This window comes from Triturus cristatus, chromosome 6 (assembly GCF_964204655.1).
Source record: "Triturus cristatus chromosome 6, aTriCri1.1, whole genome shotgun sequence".
Lineage (NCBI taxonomy): Eukaryota > Metazoa > Chordata > Amphibia > Caudata > Salamandridae > Triturus > Triturus cristatus.
Genome location: NC_140589.1, coordinates 1,328,487,836 through 1,328,511,438, shown reverse-complemented (window position 1 = coordinate 1,328,511,438; position 23,603 = coordinate 1,328,487,836). Strand labels below are relative to the sequence as shown.

At 44.9% G+C, this 23,603-nt stretch overlaps 1 protein-coding gene across 4 annotated transcripts in view; it reads right to left on the bottom strand.

Moving 5' to 3' along the window:
• The window catches only part of NINL (ninein like), a 441,695-nt gene that overhangs the window by 315,150 nt on the left and 102,942 nt on the right, over nucleotides 1-23,603 (bottom strand). The gene's annotated exons all lie outside the window — the stretch shown is intronic.

The window sequence follows — 23,603 nt, the reverse complement described above, 5'->3', positions numbered from 1 at the left end:
TTGTTGGCCACTTTACCTTTGGACTTTGAGAGGTTTAGACCTCTATGCTTTCCCCTTTTGACTTTGTGCTAAGTGTGGCTCAGTCTAACACACTCAAATCTCACGAAGACTCATTCCTGCACTTCTCCGCATTTTCATATTTTTCGTCTTTTCTCTGATTTTTTAGATCCTTTTAGATTTAAACCATGCACTTAGTTTGGACTTTAATTTAAAATATTTTAGACTATTCTCATATATAGAAGGGAAAACCAGAAATTCTTCTCTGAGCAACAGATTGTGTTATTAATATTCTATATTGCTGTGACTGAATTTCTAGTATGCCTTATTCTGGTACGCCTAAACTTATTTGGGAAGTTGCGTTATCCAGTTGTTATTCCATATCTTTACAATATGGTATTGAGATTAATTTACCTTAACTTGTCTGCTAACTTGTAATAAACCTTAACCATAGTTACTGATTCCTGGTCCTAATTGTGTAGCCAAATGGGCTGCATTGTTAATGAGATGGTTTGATTAAATGCCAACTCCCTTTACCATTCTGTCTGCGAAAAAGGTCTATCAGATAACAAATGGTGAGAGGGTTGGCCCAGAGCTGGATAAACATCATCCCAACTGCTCTTCAATAAACTCAAACCAATACAGCCTTTTAAATTCACTCTGTCCAGACACCCAAGCCCAAGAATCTACTATGCACAACCTTTGACCTGTGCACTACTATCCTACTCCTCAAAAAGAGCCCACTCCTTCATGACCCCCAAATGCCATTAGACAGACAAACCGTAATTTGCACAGCCTTCACACTGTTCATAGGTCTTCACAGAGAGCTCACTTCCTCCAGACACCAAAGGGCCATTAGCTGGTCAAGCCTCAACAACATACAGCCTTTTTCCTGTGTACAACACTACACAAACAGCCGAGTTCCTAAAAAAGCCCAAGCCTAATTAGGTGGCTAAACCTCTACTACGCATAGCCTTTGGCCTGTGCAAATCTCTTCAAGGAGAGTCCACTCCTTGCAGACAACCAAGCACCACTAGGTAGCTATCCCCCTGCTACCACTTTCTTCAACCTGTGTACAGGTTTCTACAGAGAGCCCATAACCAACAGACACCCAAAACACCATTAGGTGGTCAAGCCGCTAGTTCGCACAGCCTTTGTCCTGTGCACAAGCCTTCATGGAAAGACCATTCCCAGGACACATGCCAGCCTCTTTAGGAAACCATCCATATTGCAAAAACCTACACGCTTACTCAATACCTTTTAGTGTGATAGGTTTCGCAAACTCTCACACTAGCTGAATTATTTAATCAGTGATGTTATAAATGATGTAATTTGAGATGTCTTGAGTGATGTCATTAAGCGTCATGAGTGATGTAATATGTGAGGTCATAAATAGTGCACAGCGGGGCGCAAGTTATAGATAGCTATAGCTAGCGAGTGTTTTTTCCAGTTTAAAACATCACGTTAGAACTGACAATGTCATCCAACTATAGTCTCCCTTTACCCTTTGGTCTCTTCAGTGTATTTCTAGGGTCAGAGTGCTGCATAAATTATGCAAAAAAGAAGCAGAGAACTCAGGGCAGTTCCCAAGTTTAAGTGGAGAGCAGCTCCAGTACAGAACACCAGCGACACTCTAAATCTGCCGTCTATTTTTCTAGCAAAGTTTTTAAGCATGGGATTAGCACAGTGCCATCCACCCCGAGCTAGAAAGGGTCAAAGTCTTTTGCCAGTTCTACAGCAAAGTTTTTAAGCATAGGACCAGCTCAGTACCATTCAATGGTTTTTGGGTCAAGCCTAGCACAGCGCACATGCGCTGCGCTAGGAATTCGGCCTCTTGGAATCACTTCAGCTGTTCTTAAAGCTCGTGCGTGTGGTGCTTACACGCTATTGGCCTTTGCATCTGGCTTTCAAAATTGAAAGCACGCAATTGGCCAAAGGCATGTGGATGTCCCTGCTTTTTTGGCAATGTTTATTCCCAGAGCGTTTTGCTCTCGAGAGCCAGCAGCGGCGCGCAGGGGCCATCTGTTTTTTAATTAGCGTGGCCTTAGCGCGATTGCTTTCACTTTCACAGCCGCGTCGCTTTCACTTTCCCAGCCGCGCAGCCACGCTTGTTGCATTTTGCAGGTGGATTATTGAATGGACTGTGCGTGAGCTGTTGGATTGCGTCTTCTTCTCTGGATGTAATCTCCTCCTCAAACGGATCGGTTCTTCGTTGCCTGGATTTATTTCCTCTTTATTTTATTTTCTGTCCCTGGGATCTCACGTTCTCCCACCCCTGGTCCTCTGACGAGTGATTTCCTCTCTGTCCTGCCTCCCTCGCCTTGTCTCCACTCTTCTTACCTCTTTTCCCAGGATACAACCCACATCGTCCGCTCCACACCCTCCCAGGAGTCCCCGTTACCTTCCTAACCTAAAAAGAGTCCTCCACCCCCGCCCACCCCTGTCTTATGAACCCAACACTACCCCTTCCCCTACTCTCCCAGTCCCAGAGATACATCACTCTGGGGTACTATCCCTATTTCTCTGACGCTTTTTTTGTCTGACCTTTCCGCCTCTAGAGGACCCCCCCGTTTCCTCCCATACCCAGGGGGCCAATATCTTTCCCACTGTTTCCCGTCTCAGGTGTACTCCCACCACGCACCCCTGCTCTCCTCCCTCAGCCCTAGGTGTCACAGACCCACTTAAACCCTGTTCCAACTTTAACCCCTGCACCTGCTCGCTGTCCCCTCCATTCCAGAATTACCCCTCCCTCAATAGAAATGGTTCCCACGCATTGGTGCCCGCCGCAAGGCCTGCTGACGGATGCTGTGTCTGGTGGACTAAGGAGGGTGCCATCCAGACTCCGTTGCCCGCTGGCCCTGCTTTTAGTGTCTGGGACACCTCTCCTTCTGATTCTGCTGTTGCCCTGTGTTGGCGGGGCCAAGACTCCCACCTGCCATGAAGTCAGGACATCTTTCCAAATTCGCCAGATCGGGCCACTCAAGCTGGTGCCAGAGGTGCCAGCAGCAGGTGAGTGCCCCTCTCGCATCCATTTCCTCAGCCCTCGACCACAGCACGTTTGTGTACCGAGTTTCTCTTCTGTGGTGCTAGAAGTTTCATGGTCTTTGAGTTTCTTCTTGATGTGGTTTGTCCTGGGACTTCCGGTGGGAGAGGGGCTCTGGTTTTACAAAGTTGGACAGGCCATGCTATTAACATGTGCATTGTGTTCTGGACCGCAATATTGACAGACCATGCCACTTACACACCCCATGTGTTTTTGGGCCTCCATACTCACAAGGTTTAAGGTGTTGCTTACATGTAATTTGGCCGCCTTATTGCCAAGACGTGATTCACACGCTATGTGTCTCTTAGCCGCCACCATATAGACCATGCTACTTACAGGTGCCGTGTTTTTATGCCACCAGGCTCACAGGCCATGCTCCTTACACACGGCAAGTGTTTTGTGCTGACTTACTGACAGTTCGCGCTACTTAGATGCGCCATGTGTTTTTGGGCCAACATATTGTCAGGCCATGCTGCTCACATTCATTAGGTGTTTTGTGTAGCCAGGATGACAGGCTGCACTCCTTACATGCATCACATGTTTTTGGGCCTGTGTACTGACAAGATATGCTATTTAAATGAGCCATGTGTTTTTGTGCTACAATACTGAGAGGCCATGCTACTTTCATGAACCATATGTTTTGGGCCTCCATGTAGACAGGACATTCTACCTGCCCCGTTTATTTTGTGCTGCCTTACTGACAGGACGTGTTACTTACATGTACCATGTATTTTTGGGCCGCCATACCGGCAGGCCGTGCCACTTAAATAGGTCATGGTATTTCGGGCTGCCATACTAACAGGCATTATAGCTATGTGGTTTTGGGCCACTGTACTTTCACTCACTGTATGTTTCTGAGGCAAAATGCAAGGCTGAAGTCTATCTACTTGTTAACTTAGCACTACATACGGTTGGAAGCAGCTTGAGAGGGATTCTCGGTGTGACGCTGAATTTGTTGGACAAAGGACCTGTGGGAAAGTATACGTGCCGTGCCTAGGATAGGTAGAAATGCAGTTAATTTGTTGGCCGCTGGGCATGTCTGTAATGAACAGCCAATCCGGGAATTCTTCTCATTTGCATGTTCTTTCTCAGCTGCAGGTGTCTTTCCCAAATGCCCTCAGCCTCATCATGTGCCCCCCATGTAGTGCTTTGGTGTGGTCTATCCCAAAGGTCCGGTGGGCCGCATCATGTACCCCCATGCAACAGTTTGCTGTGGTCTATCCCAAAGGCCCGGTGGTAGAGGCACAAAACCATTTTCTCCCAATTTCAAAAGGGTTTTGCAATTGTGAACATCCTTATTTGCGCTTGTGAGTTTCACTTATACATACATGCAAGGAGATTTAACAATGAGCTGAACACTCCCACCCCCCCGGCCAGGGAGTACCATGGAAGACTAAGAATAGGTTTTTCCACCATATGAGAAAGGTTACTGGTCTTACTGATGTCTTAAAGCGTGACACCGGAAGTTACAAACAACGGGTAAAGAGAAGTACTTGTAATATTAGAAAAATAATACATTTAATTCCACTTCTTCTCAATAAGCATTGCAAGAACAAGAAAACTAGAAGACATTTTTTATGTTAATTCTTTTTTAATAGGGTCGTTCAGTTCAATATAATGTCCTTTTGGTTACATATAAGGTAACAAAAATACTTAGAACACTTTTTTTATTATAAGTTTTCAACATGCTGCACAGCAGCCATGCTGCTTTACAGCATAGCTTAAATACATTGGCAAAGCCAATAGCTCTAGCTAAACACTTATAAGGTTCCAAAGGCGAGACCTATTGGCTATGCCAATGGTTGTTCATTTTACAGCTCGGCTTGGATGGCACTGTGCTAGTGTTATAAATGTGATCAAAAGAGATAGAAGATAAAACAAACAGAATCTTATCCTGAGCAAATGTCCATTCCAAAGTAAATCCAGCAGTCAGTAGTTATTTTACAGCTCAGCTTATATGGCACTGTGCTAGTGTTATAAATGTGGTCAAAAGAGATGGAAAATAAAACAAACAGAATCTTATCCTGAGCAAATGTCCATTCCAAAGTAAATCCAGCAGTCAGTAGTTATGGTAATTTCTTTTTTTATTCCAAATACCAGAATTCCAAATAGATAATATCACAGCAGTCTTAACATAATGCAGCCAACACGAGTTTCGCCTTGTGGATGATTTCCATCTACTTCATCAGGGCTAATAAGTCATAATCAAGTTCAGTCCTCAGTAGTAAAACAGATTTTCGCAATAATTCCTTATTATCGTTCAATGCAACTGTCGGCAATTCGTGTATCTGCAAACAATGGGGAGAGTGCTCCTCATGGTATCTCGGTTTATATGGAAGATAAAACTAAGACATCATCAGGGAGTGCATGAAGTAGAATGTACAGATAAAGGAAAACTTAATTCCCTACACACCAACTATGAAGATAGCATTAGTACCCTACAAGGGAAGGTGGCAGGACTCATCTTTGTTTACAGGAAAAGGTTATGTGGCATTTGTTGAAATAAGAAATGAAGGGTGTTTCCGCAACAAAACTGACATTAGGAGGAAAGATAGAAGGTATCTGTGAGAAGTTGGCCTGATGTATGATGTCACTAGTTCTAGTGTACACCTTATATCAGTCCAAATACCCTTATGGTGATTGGTTGTAAAGTCAACCTTATAGACCAGCTATCCTAGTGGTAGCATGGACAAGAGCAGTCTTAGGCTAAACTCTGAATGGCATGTGAAGCCAGCTGTGATACCATATATAATCCCTTGAATACCAAATGAAAGGACACCACAACAGATATATATATAAAATAAAGTGTATTTATTCTAGTCAAACCCTCAGCACTCTTTATGAGATTAGAGGTAAGTACAACACAGTCTTATTTAAGCATACATTAAGTCACACAGGTAAGTAATACAGTTAGGCCCTAGGGGCCACGCAAACCATATACTAAGTAAGTGGTATAAGAACCACTGTCACGGAAATAGAATAGGCCTAGGGAATCGCTGGGGCTACACTACACTAGCGTTAGTTAGGAAGTGGGAGGCCCACGGGATTCGTGTGCAGAGTGGAAACACTCACGCGTAATGCGTAAAAGTCAATAGCAATAGTACAGTTTAGAAAACAGTAGATTTAGGACACTTCCGGAGTAGCTAGGAAGTTGAGACTTGAAAACTAGACACTAGGGTAGTCACTATCCTGATGAGTACCGGAGTACCCAAGTTACCAAGCCCACAGGCTGCGGGTGCATAGGGGTGAAGATGCGTCGTTTTCGTCGTCGACTCCTATGGATGCCTGAAGAAAGATGCTGACAGGCAGTCAGTGAAGAGTGTCCGGTGGATCCCAAGGCTGGGATCAAAAAGAGAAGAAACCTGCAAGCAGAAGGGACAGAGTCAAGGTCACTAGCCAGTGACCACGTGGAACCAGGAAGGAACCAGGCGATGTCGTGAAGATTGCAGGTGAAGGTGAAGCTTGTCGCTGCAGCCAGGAGGACCAGGAAGCGTCGAGGACGACCAGGACCAGGAGGCGAGCTGTCCCACGAGGGCTCTTGCTGTCGGCGGCGTCGAAGTTGGACTAGGACTCACCAAACCTTGGCAAGCGGAACCCACGAAGAACGGAGGACTTGCTTCTGGTGCAGACCAGGAAGGTCTGGGGTGCTTCTTCTTTGCAGAGAAGCGGGAGCCAGTCTGGAGGAGCCAAACCAGCGCAGAAGATTTCAGGGTGCGTCGTCACAAAGGCCACTAGCCAGCGGGCAAGCAACCGGACAGACGCGGCAAGCAGGAAAATGCAGAAGGGCCCCACGCAGGACTCGTGGAGTGTGGGGGGCTGATCTTCGGTGCAGATGGTGCTTGCGGTTGGGGCTTCTCAATCCCCGGTGCACAACTTCGAGGGTACCTCAGAAGCTGCGCTTTAAGTTACTAGCCACTTTTTCCAGGTAGCCGGTCCCACGTCGCTCGTCGCCTCCACGGATCTCAGCTTTGCTGTCGATGTGGATCAGGGTCGGAGAAGTCTGAAAGTCAAGGCTCTGGTCGGGCTCTGCAGTCGGTTCCTCGTAGAACGTGGGCAAAGCAAAGGGTAGTCTCTTGATGGTGCCTGTTTGCACAGGGTAGCCACTCCTTGGCTACAAGGGAGATTCTTCAGTCTTCTTCTTTCGTCGAATGTCGAAGGTCCAGAGTTTCTGTTCAGTTTTGCAGGTTCAGGATAATCTAAAGTCTTGAGGCCCAACTCCCACTCTTATACTAATCTGGGGGGCTGGGATACCTGCTAGGTCACGCCTTATGGGTGGGACCTGGGAGGGGGTGGTTACACCCACTTCCCTTTGTCCAGTTTCGCGCCAGAGCTGGGGCTGGAGTGCCCCAGCGCCGGTTTGAACTGGACTATGCAAGGAACACCTTGTGTGCCCCAGGCATGTCTCATTCCTTTCAGCCCACCCTGCCCCAATACACTAAAAGCTGTCTGGGGAGGTGCTAGCACCTCCCCAAGCAGGAAACCTATTGTCCAGGCCTCCCTGGCTGGGATCACTCCCAGCTGCAGGAGGTCAGACTTGTGTCGTGGCAGCAGCATCCATTTTGTGATGCTGAGGCTTTGGTCAGAGGCTAACAGTTGAAGTATGATTTTAACATGTCTTTCCCTTTAGAAGGGGGGAATAATATTCTCATGTCCAGAAATGGCATGGGGGTATTATTCCACTGTGTTAGACACCTTACACGACATGTTTCGATAAAGCCAAACCATAGTTACCATAACCGTCTAAGATTATAAGGCACTTTAAGAGTATATGGTAGGCTATATCATAGAACAGCTATAAGGACATGGTTCCGAAAGCTGCAGACAGGCTCAGCTCATGCTAGAGCACCATCTCACATGTTACCAAGCACTCTGCCTCCAGGATTGTTAAGGCCTGCCATAGGAGTGACTAATAGGTACACGTGTCTATATGTAAGTTAGGTATAGGAATACTACACCTAAGCAAGGGGTGATTACACGACCTTGCCCCAGCTGAGTGATCAGCCAGTTGTGTCAAAATGGAAGGCCAGGCCAGGGGTGGCATAATACATGCTGCAGCCCCTGGTAGGCCTAGGGTACACCTATGCCCTGGGTACCTAGGGTACACTGTACAGGGGCCAATAAGGTGATCCTATCCAAATGGGTTATGCACCTAAAGTACATAGTATTAATTTAGAGAGAGAACAGCAGGGCTGTGGGTCTGATTAGCAGGCCCACAGCCACATCTAAGTCGAAAACCAGTAAAGCAAAAGCAAAAAGTGGGGGTGAACATAGAAAGCAGACCCTACTCTCCTACAGTATCTGGTATGGAAACAGTAGACATTTGTGAAATACAATAGAGGTGCAGGAGAGAAACCAAAGGACACTGAGGGAGGAGCAATCAGTGGATATTAGGTGCTCAAACCATGGTGGACCTAGGTGACCAACCAAATATTTAGAGGTAAAACCAAGATATATTGGGGATAAAAACAAATACTTTTTTTGTCCTTTGGGCTACTAACTCCAAAGACATCCGGAGGACAATTCAAATGAGTTTTAGTGGACACTTGAAGGACTCACCTATTTAAAGAACAGATTTATGGGCATTTAGAAAACAAAGCAAAAGACGATATTGAAGCTACGGGCATAAAACAAGGTGGAGATGAGACTGGCATAGAAGACTGCCAAAAGGAAGAAAGGGCAATGTAACCTGTTCAAAAGAAAGTACTGCTAATATTGGCTATTTTATACCGTTAGAGAAAGCTCAATTTTTCTAAAAAGATTTGCCACCCACAAGGTTCTTTTTTCTGGTCAGTGGCGAGGCCTTTCTTTCATTTAAGGAATGCCACTGAATCGTAGACCACCTGTACAGCCTTCTATTAACAATTTCAACTTTTAAATCTTCTACACAACATTTGAGAACTTATAATCATCACCACGAAAATGTATAAATTCGTTTTTTTACAAATGTCAGCCAAAAATGTAAATAGAAACTTTGGATAAAATGAAATTGTTTGCTAAAAAGCTGTGGATAAAATGTGTAATTCAGATAAAAAATGGTATACGTTCGGAAAAAAGTGCTAAGAATATTATTAAAACTTTTTTATGCCTTTGTTAAAAAATGTATGAAGTTTTAAAATTCAGAGCCACTTGCTGCTGAAAATTATGAAAGAAAAGCTGCACTACCACCAACTCACTTTCATGGGTAGTACGTGCGTCTGACGAGTAATTAGGCCCTGATAAATTGAGCAGGCAGAACATTTGCAAGGATGCCTCAAAACCGAAAAAAACCTGGAAGAACCGAGAGGTCATTAGGAGTTTACAAATAAGCAAATTATGTAGCTCTATTCTCTTAGCAACGGGTGATCGGTCAGGGTCACCGCCATGTGCAGCACACTGCTCCTCCTTTTGAATGGAAACGCATCACAGACTCGGTCATTAGGAGCTCTCATTAAATAGATCTCCCTTCACTTATTATTTGTCAACGGGTAAACTGCTCTCCACTACCAACAGCTTCTACATTTTAGAAAAACGCTGTTTTTGTGTCGCACGTGAACACCTATCAGATATCAATAGGCACTGAGGCCTCACAGCAACAACATGCTTTCTCTTAAACTTTTATCTCATGCTACTAAAAGTTTAGGGATAAAATGTATATAAGTTTAGTTTAGCAAAACCAAAGGAAATGATGGACGGAGTGTTGAACATTGCAAGCACTCACCCCCAGTCAACTGATCTGGGTTTAATCCATCACCGTTCTTTAGCCCACTCTGCCACCCCAGTTCAGACATGGCCATATGCAAATTAGTCTGACCCTGTGCCTCATGGGAACAGTCCAGCCCGAACTGCCAAGCCATGACTTCCCTGGACCGGAAACAAGCTTCCTAGGACCGGTTTCTGGCATTTCAGCCGTCTTCAGCCAGGCTTGCTTGAATCCAGTGGCAAAGTGAGCAAGGGACTCACGTCTGAGCATACCCTTCCAACTTATGGCGAACAAAGCAAAACCAAAGGAAATGATGGACGGAGTGTTGAACATTGCAAGCACTCACCCCCAGTCAACTGATCTGGGTTTAATCCATCACCGTTCTTTAGCCCACTCTGCCACCCCAGTTCAGACATGGCCATATGCAAATCAGTCTGACCCTGTGCCTCATGGGAACAGTCCAGCCCGAACTGCCAAGCCATGTCTTCCCTGGACCGGAAACAAGCTTCCTAGGACCGGTTTCTGGCATTTCAGCCGTCTTCAGCCAGGCTTGCTTGAATCCAGTGGCAAAGTGAGCAAGGGACTCACGTCTGAGCATACCCTGCCAACTTATGGCAAACAAAGCAAAACCAAAGGAAATGATGGACGGAGTGTTTAGACACATGGGCAGAATCAGCAGAGGAAGTGTCTCATCAGAAATCACCTGCGTCTTCCTCCAACTAAAAGCTGGTGGCAAGGTTTTATTAATGATTGTATTCTATACGGTACTTATAGAGCGCAACTATCACCCAACGGGTATCTTGGCGCTAGTACATGAATTATGATTGTGCCAAGGAATTACAACGCATTAGATGTGTGTCGTTCTTGCTTCATATTCTTCTTCTGAAAGAGGTTTACAGTCAAAACTTGCTCAGCTAACAAGAAGACCAATCCCAGTGCTCCACTGGTTTGAGATTGAAGTGCGAGTGACACAAAAAAAATCATATTTAACGCAAACACGAATTAAAAAAACGTCTGACTCCATTTTATTCTAATAGCAATCAGGAGTAGATGTTTTTTTCTGTTTGTACACACAGTTTGCTTTATAAAAGGACAATTGATTTTTCCCGGTAAAGGTCTCTGGACATACACATTTAACCCCAAATACATAAGTGCTAATATCTACACCTCACCACACTACATGGACTCCTGTTCAACATGCGACTTAGTTATATATTTATTTATCATCTTTGCTAGGATGCGAAATTTTTTTATTTTTAAATGTATTATTGTCTAAGTTTGGTTGTTAAAATTAAAAAAAGGAGGACGTTCCAACTCTGTCTTAGTTTCCATCTAGGAACTTAGGATGCAGTTTATGATAGACAGAGTTAAGTGTGCTCTTTTGGAACTATGGCTCTCTGCCTAGGCCAACCCACACACTTCCTAACAAGAGATAGCTTAACAGATGTTTCATAAAGCACACTCTATTATCTGTCAGTACCATATCGTGAAAACCTTAAGGCAGGTGGGTTGCCCTAATATTAGAGACTTGCTGTGCTGTCTGCTAAGGACAAAACAGTAGATTGTTCCTAAGTACTGGGCCCAAGCTAGTCTGGGTAGAAAAAATATGTCTCTGTCCAAAACTTCAGTAAGGGCTTACTTTTTGGTCTGGCATTAACCAAACCCGTTTGATTTGACTAAAACGATAAGTATAATACACTGTCCAATAGAGGCTTTCGGCCAGCCCTTTTCTTCTGCCCACTACAGCATACAGCATGGAGCAATGGGTTAGCCCAATTCAGCCATTGGCTAACTTCACTGTGATTGATGATTTTCTGCCCTTTCACAAGGATTCACCTTTGTTTAAGGCATGTCACTGTCGAACGTGCAGAAACCTAACTCAGACATTCTCCGAGTCTGTGCATGAGCTGCAGGCAACAGTGCTTGGAGCAGTGGTTGCATTCACAGTAATTCTGATGCACTAAGAATTTTTGAACTAAGTGTATGCCCTTTAGACAGTACAATGTCTGAAAAACAGATGCACAGCTCCACTTCAGCACACCCCTTCAGGATACAGTCTTTGGTCCACTGGAAATAAAAGACAGCAGGGGCGACTCCTCCATAATGGTGGGGGAGCATCGCCCCATTGGTCAGAGTCTGTCACAGAAAAATGTAATTATATTAAAACACTAATATTGTATTATTCTTTGAGGGGCTCTGACTGATGGTGCGTGCAGGGCGGGCCGGTCCATGACGGGCAGGAGTGGTGCGAACTTAGAAGTGCGTATGTAAGTTTGCTGGCTGTCTTAGGCCGGCCAAAAAGACATGCACACTTCTATTTCTCCAACCCAGCTGTGTTCACAGCTGGGTTGGAGAAAAGCTGAAGGCTCTGGGGAAGTGTCTGAGCAGCAGACCAAGCCGCTCAGCCCAATCCTGGCGCTGCTCTCATAGCATGAGAGCAGCGTCTGGATTGGCTGGGATGTCTGTGCCTTCCCAGAGACTGCAGGGAGTGAAGCACTGAGGTAGCCATCGGTGTCGGGGTAATGAGAGGTACGGTTTATTTCATATTTAATTTTTACCCTCAATTCCCACCCGGCCTCTCCCCACACTTTCGGTGTGCGGCAGCCGCCGCTGAAAGACAGAGCTTCAGTTTTAAACCGTGGCTCCTTCTTTCACTGATGTGCGAATGCCAGTGAAAAAGCAAACTGTCAGAGTTTGCACCTACGCTGGTAAGACAACATTTTTACCCATATTCAGAAGCAGTGTCCTAGATACAAGCTGGAGCTCCCAATTGCTAACAGGGCTCCAGGGAACATATTACAGAAAATATCCTGGGGTGCAATAGGTGTTAGAGCCCTTTGAGCACTTTGGTGTTACTAAAGGGGCCAGTAAAGTTTCAGCGGTCCCTTCTATAGTATGGATTGTGCAGGTGCAAATGCCCACACAATCCCAGGGAGGGGGGCAGCTCAATGTAAATAACAGCAGGTTTTTGCCTCTGCACCCATGTCATGTTACGGATGTGGTTTCAGGGGTTCTAAACCCATCCCCCAGGACCTGAATGCAGTTACACACTGCTCCTGTGTGCAGGAGAAGGGCCAATCCCCTCCTGGGGAAGTGCTGCTCCCTATGCAATGAAAGGCACCTTATCAGTTTTAAACTGCTGGTCCACTGTCAATGCACAAGCTTGCGTCTACACTAGGGACAGCACATTTTTATGCAATATTTTTCAAGGTACCAGTCTGCATGTGTGCACAAAATACAGCAGTGATTCCAACCTGGGGGTCTACAACAACTTAGAAAATTAAATAATATTAACAGAATGATAAAGTGCAATACTAAATGTAGATTTTCTTTTTTATTTACTGTGAATGTCCGGCAATTTGAAATTGGAGACTAAAAATGTAATTAGTATTCTCAGATTGATTTGTGGGAGCAGTGCAAGTGTATCAAACAGAATATAGTATGATGATGAGTGGCCTCAATTGAATTTTGAAAAGCTGCAACCTTCATATTAAAATTACAATTAAAATTTTTTTTATATGTGTTTGCGAATTAAATAAAATGTGTCATCATTTGTGTATTTGTTTGAATGTTTTCTTCTGTATTTTTTGTGTATTGTTTTGCGGTACAAATCATCAACAATGCTTAGACTGGGGCACTCAGGTAGCACTAGATCACTATAAGTACTCCCGTAGTAGACAAGTCAGCAATTATTATCTATCGCTAACTACAACGGACCAGAATGATGGTATGCCCTATCTGAAGTATATAACACCACCTAAGTGTGGGGAAGGAAGCAAGTCCTTTTGTTATTATTTTCCCTCACACACCCTAGTGGTGTCATGCTTCATCATCGGGATACCACGATGCCTAAAAGTCAGGGTGGGCTCAACCAATATTTCAGGGAGCACTTACTGAGATGATATTTGGCCAGGGGGTTAAAGATTAAAAATCGGTGTCAGACCCCAGTATCCCTTTATTCTTGGGTCTGGCACTGATAGTAAAAACAAAAGAAGTGGGTATCCAGGGATATTATGGTCCTAGGACCCTATTGCCAACATGTTTCTGTCCTTATTGCCCCATGAAGGGTGCACGGACATTCTTCAGGGCGTATACCCCCTGGAAAGTTTAAGAAAGTACAAGGGAAGTTCCCTATACTATTGTGCAGTAAGGGCAGATAGCTGCTCCTTAATTCTATCGTTCTGTTGATAAATTCACTCCATCTGTGAAGAATAGAAGAGAAGACAGACAACATACATAGCGCGTCATTCCGTTTTGCAAAGGAACACACCAAATGTGCTTATCTCTGTGCTTTCCACATCATCATACGTGAAGCCAGAAAATAGAATGTGCGCGTGATTAAGGCATAACCACTCGTATAAGTGACACACAACATTGTGGCGTGTAAATGCTTGGGTAGCGGTGATTTACCGCATCCTATTTTCACACATTCATTTGTGCGTAATTATAAGACATCAGTCTTACCAGTCGGTGCTCACAACAAATAAACACAAGTTTAAAAACAAATACTTCCCAAATTCATTCTTATATGGTGAATACGCATTTCCACTCCAACAGATCTCACACAGTGTCGCTTACCCCAGTTAAGGAGAGGAAAAACCTCATGTGGGACCTCTATGCGTAGGGTAGCCCTGTAGTCACACTGCCACCAAGGGTCCTGCCCCGTATAGACATCTATTTGGTAGTGGTTCCCACAGCTTGGAATCTCTCCCGTTCTTGCTGCCGTGGTTTTAAACTTGTATCCGAGCCTCGATGAACGATCTCGTCTGTTTCCGGGAGTCCGAAGCCACGCCCCCATCCGGAAGTGCGTACTGCGTGTGTACCGCTAAAGGGTTTCTGGGACTTGAAGTTTCTTGTAAGGAGTCGTTCTAGTAGTTATGTTAAACTAATTTACCCACGTTATTTGTTTATCTGATGATGTTTAAACACAGAGGAACAACATAGAAGTATACACATATCTCTCTCTGCATCCTCCCTGCTCAGGGCATATGTGTTATGTTATTATTGACATCATAATTATTCCTGATTATCAGTTATAATGTCGTGGCCACCCAAAGAAAGGGTATGTTCTCAACCCAGGGTCACAATAGTAGGTGTGGATCGGTTCCTCTGTACCACTTCCATGGATATAAACCAAGTTAATTACATTACAGACCCAGATGTTAATTATAAATGTGAGGTCTGTATACAGGTTATCATAGTTTGTATCCTCATATACATCTCAGATGAGGGTCACTATAGAGACTACTTGTTCTTGTTTAATTGATTCCATGGGATGTGGTCATTCAGACCGGTCATGTGGGTTTTCAATCTATAGACCCATCTTTGTTCTCGTTCTAAGAGGGTTTTTGACACGTTACCATCCCCTCTGACTTTTTCAATCACGGACCACCATAGGTCGCTGTCTGAGTGTTTTTTCTCTAAATAATGTGCAGTGAGCCTGGTTGCTGATATGGACCTTCTGATCGTACTTCTATGCTCGTTGATGCGTACTTTTATTTTCCTCCCTGTCATCCCTATATACATCAACTGGCACGGGCATTTAATTACATAGATGACTTTATCTGAGTTACAATTGGTATGGGACCTCTGTTCCCATTTGTGGTGCATCCCCAGATCTATTTCCTTGGTGTGTTCCGTAAATGCACATGCCACACAGGAATCACACGGATAGTGACCCATAACTCGTGGTTGATTCCAAAGGGTACTTTGATATGTGGTTTTCATTTTGAAACCTGGTGAAGATCACACACATACACCACTGAGACTAAAATCCAATTTCTTCCCACCAGCATCTCTAATGCCACCCGAAGTATTGGCCTTTGAGGAGAGTGTTACAAAAGAGATTGAAGAGCTACCCATCAAACGAGACACATACAACAATTTGAGTAGAAAGGAAAGAGAAGCTGTGAAGAATCTAAGTTCTAGGACTGACATTACAATAAAACCAGCAGACAAAGGTGGGGCAACGGTGATTCAGAGTATCACGGCCTACCGCACGACATGTTTAAATCTCTTGGCTGATACGAAATTTTATCAACCACTTTCTAGAGATCCAACTACGCGGCTTAAGAAAACCATAAGCTCCATAACCACTGAAGCACTCAAAGAAGGATGGATTAATAACAAATGTAGGAGAGTAGGGTCTGCTATCCTATGGTCACCCTAAATTTTTGCTTTTTGCTTCACTGGTTTTTGACATATTGAGGCTGTGGGCCTGCCATTCAGACCCCCAGCCTGCTGTTCTCTCTACTAAATTTACACTATGCACCTTAGGTGCATGACCAATTGGAAGTGGATCACCCTGTGAGCCCCTGTACCAGTGTACACTAGGTACCCAGGGCATTGGTGTATCTAAGGCCTGCCAGGGGCTGAAGCATGTATTATGCCACCCCAGGCTTGGCCTAACAAATTTGACACAACTGGCTGATCACTCAGCTGGGGTAAGTTGGTGTAACCACCTCTTACTTAGGTGTAGTATACCTATACCTAACCTTAAATGGGACACATGTTAACCTATAAGTCACTCCTATGGCAGGCCTTAACAATCCTGAAGGCAGAGTGCTTGGTTCCATGTGAGATGGTGCTCTGGCATGAGCTGAGCCTGTCTGCAGTGGTCGGAACAACTTCCTTCTACTGTTTCCAGATATCGTCATACCATATACTCTTAAGTGCATTATGAACCTCGCGGTTAAATGCTAACTTTGGTTTAGCTTTATCAAAACATGTCGAGTAAGGTGTCATACGAATTGGAATACTAACCCCTCACCAATTCTGGCGACGGGGTTAGCATTCCACCCTTCTAGAGGGACACGACATGTACAGTACCTGAAACCCGGGTAAAATCAGACATAGCCTCAGCTCCACAAAATGGATGCTGCCACCACAGACACAAGTCTGCCCTCCTGCTGCTGGGAGTCCTTCCAGCTTGGGAGGTGTGGACAAAGGGTTTCCTGCCAGGGGAGGTGCGTGCACCACCCCAGACAGGATTTTGTGTATTGGTCAGGTAGGGCTTGAAAGAAACCAGACATGCCTGAGGCTCACAAGGAGCCTCGGTGCATATGCCAGTTCAATCCGGTCCTGGGGCACACCAGTCCCGGGCCTGGGGCGAGCTGGACAAAGGATTGGGGGCTTAACCACCCCCCTTCCTAGTCCCACCCTTAGGGAGGGACCTAGCAGGTAGTCCGGCCCCTAGAATCCGCTTAAAGGTAGGAGCTGTGTCCTAAGACTTTAGACATCCTGGAATCAACTTAACTACAAGAAGAAGACGGGAACTTCGACGCTCTGCCGCACAGAGGACTGAAGCCAATCTCCCCTGTGGTCAGGGAGTGACCACCTTGCTAACGCAAGCACCATCCAGCGAATCAACGTCTGCTTTGCCGCCGCCTCCCGCCGGAGCCCGAGCCCAGAGACTGACAAGACCTGGACCTCCAGACCTCTCACCGCCCGATCCAAAGTCCCTGAAAAGAAGGAACCCGTGGAGGCACCGAGACACGTGGAGCCAGCCCTCTTGAAAAGACCACGACAAGCTGCAAGCGCAACAACCGAGGCTCCCTCCAAGTTGTGCTTTGGGATCTGAGAAGCCCAACACCCGAGCAGCATCTGCACCAAAGGTGAGCCCTCCAGCATCTCCACGATCTGCGTGGGGCCCTTCTGCATTTTGCCACTCGACGCGCCTAACCGGTTGCTGGCCCGCTGGCTAGTGGCCATCTTGGCGACGAACTTCAAGAACTACACCGCTGGTCTGGTTGCTCCAGACTGGCCCTTGCTCCCCTCCAAAGGAGCAATCCCTCTGACCTTGCTGGTCAGAACCATCAGCTTATTTCGTTTTCCACAACAATTGCTTTTGCCAAGGCTTGTTTGCTTCGACCAAGTCGCCGACACCGCCGACAGCGAGAGCCTGCGTGGGACAGCTCGTGAACCGACTCCTGGACGTCGTCGACCTTCAGGGACCACGTGGCTGCAGAGACAAGCTACCCCTTCCTTCCTGTTTGCACCCGACATCGCCTGGTACCCACCTGGTGCCACGCTGGTCACTGGCTAGTGACTGTGAACACTGTCCCCTCTGCTTACAGGTCTTCTACAACTCCGATCCACTCTTGGATCCACCGCATCTCTTCCGGACCGATCGCCTGCAGCATCTTTGTCTACAGGCTCCATTGAACAGATAGAAGAAACCCGACGCACTTCGAGACCTATGCACCCGCTTCCTGTGGGTGAGGTAAAGCTGGCACTCCGGTGCCCAAGTGTAGAGTATCATCTCTAGTGTCTGTGTTTCCAATCTTGAGTTCATAGTCCATCCGGAAGATCCTTTTTGCAGTAACTTTGTAACTTTTACGCACCCTTTGAAAACCTATGGGAGCCCGCGTGTGACTATTTGCTCTGCACACGCAACCCGTGGACCTCCTGGTCACCAACTAAAGTTAGCTCCTTGTAGGCCCAGCGATTCTAGAGGCCCTAGGCCTTTTCCCTTTTCTGTTCGTGGTACTTATACCACTATTTTAGTATATGATTTGAGTGGCCACCAGGGCCTATCCATATAAAGTGCAACTTCTGTGTATTCTAACGTATTCTTGTTTAACAATTTGTGCTCCTGTGCTCATAAAGAGTCTAGGGGATACTTTGAGAAATAAATACATATATATTTTCAATATATATCTGTGTGGTGTCCTTTCATTGGTATAAAAGGGGGTTGCATTTGGTAAAACAGCTTGCTTAACACGTTTCACGAGTTTAGCCTCAAAGACTGCTTAGCCTACGCTACCACTAGGGCAGCTAGTCCGAAAAGGTTGACTTACAACCACACCATAAGGGTTGCTTGGCATGGTACAAGGTGGTCACTTTAACTAGTGAACATCATATACCAGGCCAACTTCTCACAACAAAGAACATGCGTTTCTGAATTGTGAAGACCCTAGAACACCTATTTTTTTTACCTTACCTAAAATACACAAGGGTAAACTTCCCCCTCCTGGAAGACCTATTGTGTCTGGTATTGGGTCTCTTTTAGAACCCCTTTCAAAAATACACTTACTGGTTTCTCCGACCTCTAGTCACACGTATTAGGTCCTATATACAGGATACTAAACACCTTCTTAACACTCTCCAAGATGTGACATACAACCCTGAGAACAACATATTAGTGTGTTTAGATGTAGAAGCTCTTTACACGAGCATCCCACAAGAGGAGAGCATCGATACGATTGAAACCATTCTGAATAAGGAAGACTGGACCTGGGAAGCTCCGGTGAGTTGGGTCATCACCTTGTTACGCTTGGCACTGAAGGAGAATTTCTTCAGATTTGATGACCAGCTTTATTTACAAGTCCACGGAACATCGATGGGCAGTACATTCTCGCCGAGCATAGCGTGTTTGTTTGTATATGGGACAATTCGAAGATGAATGCATATGGACCCCTAACCCATTCTCAAATAACAAAGAAATGGTGGCGGTATATTGACGACATTCTTCTCATATGGGAAGGAGACGTAATCACACTGGGACAGTTTCACATCTGGCTTAACAGTCGAAATCCACATCTTAAATTCACGATGACCCATGATCAAGACCATGTATCATTCCTTGATGTCACTATCAGTGCAAAGGACGATGGCATCGTCAGCTCCCTGTACACAAAGGCCACAGACAAAAACAGTTTGCTACATTTTAACAGCGCCCACCCACGAGCATTAAGAGAGAATTTACCCGTGGGCCAGTTCCTACGTATACGTAGAAACTGTGCAAACCTGACTGATTATAAATTTGAGGCACAAGTCTTGTCTAAGAAATTGGAAGAAAGATCCTACCCAAAAAGAATTATCGATAAGGCACGAAAACGATCCCGGAATACCCCGCGGGACGTTCTGCTCGAGACTCATCAAAAGACAGAACCTAATACTCTTATCTGCGTAACAACCTTTAATGCATCATCTAATCAGTGTAAGAAAATCATAAACAAAAAATGGCCGATATTAACATCGAATAAACTGAGTTTTGAGAAACCCATGTTTTCCTTCAAAAGGAATAGGAGTCTAAGAGACACATTGATTCACACAGATTTACAAAAAATGAAAACCACATATCAAAGTACCCTTTGGAATCAACCACGAGTTATGGGTCACTATCCGTGTGGTTCCTGTGTGGCATGTGCATTTACGGAACACACCAAGGAAATAGATCTGGGGATGCACCACAAATGGGAACAGAGGTCCCATACCAATTGTAACTCAGATAAAGTCATCTATGTAATTAAATGCCCGTGCCAGTTGATGTATATAGGGATGACAGGGAGGAAAATAAAAGTACGCATCAACGAGCATAGAAGTACGATCAGAAGGTCCATATCAGCAACCAGGCTCACTGCACATTATTTAGAGAAAAAACACTCAGACAGCGACCTATGGTGGTCCGTGATTGAAAAAGTCAGAGGGGATGGTAACGTGTCAAAAACCTTCTTAGAACGAGAACAAAGATGGGTCTATAGATTGAAAACCCACATGACCGGTCTGAATGACCACATCCCATGGAATCAATTAAACAAGAACAAGTAGTCTCTATAGTGACCCTCATCTGAGATGTATAGGAGGATACAAACTATGATAACCTGTATACAGACCTCACATTTATAATTAACATCTGGGTCTGTAATGTAATTAACTTGGTTTATATCCATGGAAGTGGTACAGAGGAACCGATCCACACCTACTATTGTGACCCTGGGTTGAGAACATACCCTTTCTTTGGGTGGCCACGACATTATAACTGATAATCAGGAATAATTATGATGTCAATAATAACATAACACATATGCCCTGAGCAGGGAGGATGCAGAGAGAGATATGTGTATACTTCTATGTTGTTCCCCTGTGTTTAAACATCAGCAGATAAACAAATAACGTGGGTAAATTAGTTTAACATAACTACTAGAACGACTCCTTACAAGAAACTTCAAGTCCCAGAAACCCTTTAGCGGTACACACGCAGTACGCACTTCCGGATGGGGGCGTGGCTTCGGACTCCCAGAAACAGACGAGATCGTTCATCGAGGCTCGGATACAAGTTTAAAACCACGGCAGCAAGAACGGGAGAGATTCCAAGCTGTGGGAACCACTACCAAATAGGTGTCTATACGGGGCAGGACCCTTGGTGGCAGTGTGACTACAGGGCTACCCTACGCATAGAGGTCCCACATGAGGTTTTTCCTCTCCTTAACTGGGGTAAGCGACACTGTGTGAGATATGTTGGAGTGGAAATGCGTATTCACCATATAAGAATGAATTAGGGAAGTATTTGTTTTTAAACTCGTGTTTATTTGTTGTGAGCACTGACTGGTAAGACTGATGTCTTATAATTACGCACAAATGAACGTGTGAAAATAGGATGCGGTAAATCACCGCCACCCAAGCATTTACACGCCACAATGTTGTGTGTCACTTATACGAGTGGTTATGCCTTAATCACGCGCACATTCTATTTTCTGGCTTCACGTATGATGATGTGGAAAGCACAGAGATAAGCACATATATTTGGTGTGTTCCTTTGCAAAACGGAATTGACGCGCTATGTATGTTGTTTGTCTTCTCTTCTATTCTTCACAGATGGAGTGAATTTATCAACAGAACAATAGAATTAAGGAGCAGCTATCTGCCCTTACTGCACAATAGTATAGGGAACTTCCCTTGTACTCTCTTAAACTTTCCAGGGGGTATACGCCCTGAAGAATGTCCGTGCACCCTTCATGGGGCAATAAGGACAGAAACATGTTGGCAATAGGGTCCTAGGACCATAATATCCCTGGATACCCACTTCTTTTGTTTTTACTATCAGTGCCAGACCCAAGAATAAAGGGATACTGGGGTCTGACACCGATTTTTTATCTTTAACCCCCTGGCCAAATATCATCTCAGTAAGTGCTCCCTGAAATATTGGTTGAGCCCACCCTGACTTTTAGGCATCGTGGTGTCCCGATGATGAAGCATGACACCACTAGGGTGTGTGAGGGAATATAATAACAAAAGGACTTGCTTCCTTCCCCACACTTAGGTGGTGTTATATACTTCAGATAGGGCATACCATTATTCTGGTCCGTTGTAGTTAGCGATAGATAATAATTGCTGACTGGTCTACTACGGGAGTACTTATAGTGATCTAGTGTTTACCTACGGGAGGGTGTACTCCCTCATAGAGTTCCTCTCGGCCCCTTGCCCAACTAGGAATTCCTCCTAGTAAGGTATGTGTATTATGCCCTCAGGTAGCAGTCATGACTCAGTGGGGGGTCCCCAGATTCCCATAATATTTTGGGCAGGGGATCTCCAGGTTCCAGCAATGATTAATTGGAGGTCCCCAGAAGTTAAAAGGTTGAGAACCACTGAAATAGAGGATATGTCCAGTGCAGAGAGAGACTGTGCATAATACGGCTCCAGGTGTTGAAGTCTGGCGTCATCAGTGTACTCTCTTTTCAAAACTGACCTTTACAAAAGTTAAACCCAGTAGACACTGATCCAGAATTCATCAACGTTATCAGAGAAGAGACAAATTAAATGATACAACGTTCAACCGATAACATTTCTCATCAAATAATATGTAACCTAATAAGAAACACAAACGTATACCTAAACATGAAACAGAACATCATGTAGTGAAATATGACATAACACATAATATAACTCTTTCTTTCGCCATTTCACAGCCAAGATAAGGAGACTGTACTGCAAAGGAGAAAGACAACCAGTCCTCAATTCTTAATTGAGCATCCGTCAGAAACAAGGGAAATCAGAACTTTCATTGGGACCTCAATCCAGGAATCTCACCTTCAAATGGCATACTGATTACTCCCTTGACATAAGGCATTCATTAAACTAAGCGCGTGGTGGTCTGCTGTACCTCAGCAGGGAAATGTATGCTTGAGCTATTTGCTTCTATGTTGATGCTTTTGATTTTGGAGGCCTGAAGGCGATCGGTGTGGCCTGTGGTCAAACAACAATGGGCTGGCTGAAGAGAAAAGGGGACTAGAAGAATACAAGACAATCACTACTTGACATCCTGTGACTGACTGACCAAACCACACTACTTCAAGAGCAACGCCAGACTTAACTTGAACCACCGAAGAAGTCCCTTTGGATGAAGGGGCTATAATTTTTACTGCCTCGCCAGCCATAAATATGTTGTTATGAACTTGCAGAATAAGTAGTCATAGGTAGGCTCTTTGGTAGTTTAGTGGTGCAGTTTCTGTTCGTATATCGTTTCAGAATCAATATTCAGCAAGTCCCACCCTAATCACGATAGCATAAGTAGCATAAGAGAACAGAACTTGTGCATAGTACTCCCCAAATGCAAAAGACTCTTTAAGACTCCAGAGGTTTTAGAACAGAGACTCCCGCCATAAAGAACACTGGCAGGAGGTTAAGCAGTATTTTCAATGAGGTGGGTACTCTTATGAGGTTATTTAACTCTGGCATCCGAGTAAAAGAGTACTTAGCAGTAGGTACACCAGAAAACACTTTGATTGTAAATTATGTTTCCACGCTATCCCAAACCACATCATTTAGCCACCTGTCTGATGGGGCTCATAAAATAAAGGGCCACATTTAGAGTTTGGAGGGAAAAGCCTCTCGTTTCTGGAGGAACCCTAAAGAGGGAGTTGAACCCTTCGGCTGAAATTATTCCACACAGGGTAGTACTGTGGAGGAAAAATCAGCCAGCGAATTCTACTCCATATGAAGAGTTGACTCCAGAAATTGGAAGATTTTCAGTTCCTTGCAAACTCTTAATGAGGCCTCAAGTGGATTCCCTAGAGGGCACTGCAGGCAAGAAGAGAGCCTCTAACAGCAGCTTACGCACTGTGTGCCTGCACGCTTGTGCAAATATTTTGATAAACGTGGATT